Source organism: Plecotus auritus (assembly GCF_963455305.1).
Source record: "Plecotus auritus genome assembly, chromosome: 1".
Lineage (NCBI taxonomy): Eukaryota > Metazoa > Chordata > Mammalia > Chiroptera > Vespertilionidae > Plecotus > Plecotus auritus.
In genome coordinates, this window is record NC_137770.1 from 197483041 (window position 1) to 197485368 (window position 2328).

The 2328-nt window shown below is 54.2% G+C and overlaps 1 pseudogene across 1 annotated transcript; it reads left to right on the forward strand.

The window, feature by feature from the left end:
* The first annotated feature begins 222 nt into the window (after nucleotides 1–222).
* LOC308241913 (RNA-binding motif protein, X-linked 2-like) lies at nucleotides 223–892 on the forward strand (annotated as a pseudogene). The gene has a single exon. The product of its transcript is annotated as an RNA-binding motif protein, X-linked 2-like (transcript).
* Nucleotides 893–2328: the final 1436 nt, after the last annotated feature.

The window sequence follows — 2328 nt, forward strand, 5'->3', positions numbered from 1 at the left end:
GCAGCGCGCCAGCCTGGGAACGGAGGCCAGTGGGCGGAGGACGAAGAGGGTGTTGTGCGGCACGGGGTCCTCCGCTGCCCCCATTTCCTTCAGCTTCAGGCGCAGAGACATCCATTGAGGGTTCAGGCGCAGGGACGTCCATTGAGGGCTGGCCGACCTGGGCGAGGCCTGGGTGCAGCTCCGGAAGAGAAAGGTTTGTTGAAGAAATCCCACCCCGCGGAGATGAACCCTTTAACTAAAGTCAAGCTGATCCAGGAGCTGAATGACCGTGAGGCCCAGCTCGACGCGGCCCAGGAGGTGTCCTGGCACTCCCAGTACAAAGACAGCGCCTGGATCTTCCTGGGAGGTCTTCCTTATGAACTGACAGAAGGGGACATCATCTGTGTGTTCTCACAATATGGGGAGGTCGTGAGCATCCATCTGGTGCGGGACAAGAAGACTGGGAGATCCAAAGGATTCTGTTTCCTCTGCTATGAAGACCAGAGGAGCACCATTTTGGCCGTGGACAATTTTAATGGGATCAGGATCAAAGGGAGAACGATCCGAGTGGATCACGTGTCTCATTATCGGGCCCCTAAGGACTCAGGAGAAGTGGATATGTGACCAAAGAGGTCCAGGATAAGGGCTGTGGGGCTCAAACCCCTTCACTGAATTCACCTGGGGCTCTGAAGATGACAAACCCACCAAAACACGCACAGAGAGACACGAAAATAAAGAAAACAAGAGGACTGATCTGGAAGTATCCGCAGAGCAGCCAGCCTCCTCTTCAACTCCCAGAAGCAAGACAATAATGGAAAAGGATGACCCCTGCTCTAAAAAGCACAGCAGCAAAAACTCACAGCTGGTAAGAGAATTGATTCTAACGAGAACTGTCTTGACAAACCAGTTGTGATAAGGAAGAGAGCAAGAGACTGGCACCAGGTTTCTTGTAGAAGAAGCACCTCCTTCTGGATAATAAAGGAGGAAAGGGAAGGAGAACGGGGTCGGATGCATTATTGGGGTAAATTTAAGAGGAAGACAATGGCTGAGGACTAGAAAGAATTGGAGGAAGAGATAAACCTAATGGAAATTTTTCAAGTGAAATTATGGGTATTCTGTGTGGTAAGATAACTTCCTATGTATTACAAACCCAAAGTGAGAATGAAAAAATAAAGCATGATAAGATCAGTGTGAATGGATTTCTTGTGTAAATTAATAAAGGGATTGAGTTGACCTCAAGATTGGTACTGACTGGGCTGCCAAGCACAAGGGTCTGAGAAGAAAGACACGTTTTTTAGTTACACAGACAAGAAACTGGGGTTCAGAGAGGTAAAGTAACTGAGTGAAAGGCATCTATAATAATAAAAGCCTAAGCAACCATGGCAACCGAATGGACGACTGAATAGGCTGCATGGGATGACTAGGCCGGCAGGGGGGTTAGTGAGGGACGACCAAACGACTAAACAAGCAGGCTGCATGGGGCAACCAGGTGGGCAGGGCGGGCAGTTGGGGGCAACCAGGCCGGCATGGGGGGGGGGGGCGGCAGTGAGGGGCGACCAAACAACTGAGCAGCAGGCTGTGTGGGGCGACCAGGCCGGCAGGGGGGTTAGTGAGGGGTGACCAAATGACTGAGCAGCAGGCTGAGTGGGGCAACCAGGCCAGCAGGTGAGGGGTGACAAGGCCGGCATAGGGGGGCAGTAAGGGTCAACCAGGCTGGCGGGGGGGGGGGGGCAGTTAGGGGTGACCAGGCCAGCAGGAGAGGGCAGTTGGGGGCAACTAGGCTGGCAGGGGGGCAGTTGGGGATGACCAGGCCAGCAAGGGGGGCAGTTAGGGGCGATCAGGCAGGCAGGCGAGCAGTTAGGAGCCAGTGGTCCCAGATTGTGAGGGGGATGTCCGACTGCCAGTTTAGGCCAGATCCTGATCAGGCCAGCAGGGGGGTTAGTGCGGGGCGACCAAACGACTGAGCAGCAGGCTGCATGGGGCAACCATGCCAGAAGGGGAGTTAGTGAGGCCTGGGGATCGGGCCTAAACCAGCAGTTGGACATCCGCCCGAGGGGTCCCGGATTAGAGAGGGTGCAGGCTGGGCTGAGGGGACCCCCCCCCCTCCCCTGCCCGCCCCGTGCACAAATTTTGTGCACCAGGCCTCTAGTAGTGTTATAAGAAACAGGGCAGGCCCTGGCTGGTTTGGCTCAGTGGATAGAGCATCAGCCTGCAGTCTGAAGCGTCCCGGGTTCAATTCCAGTCAAGGGTACGTACCTCATGCAGCAGTCAACCAATGTGTGTCCCTCACATCAAAGTTTCTCTTTCTGTCTCTCCCTCTCCAACTCTCTCTAAAAAGCAATGGAAAAA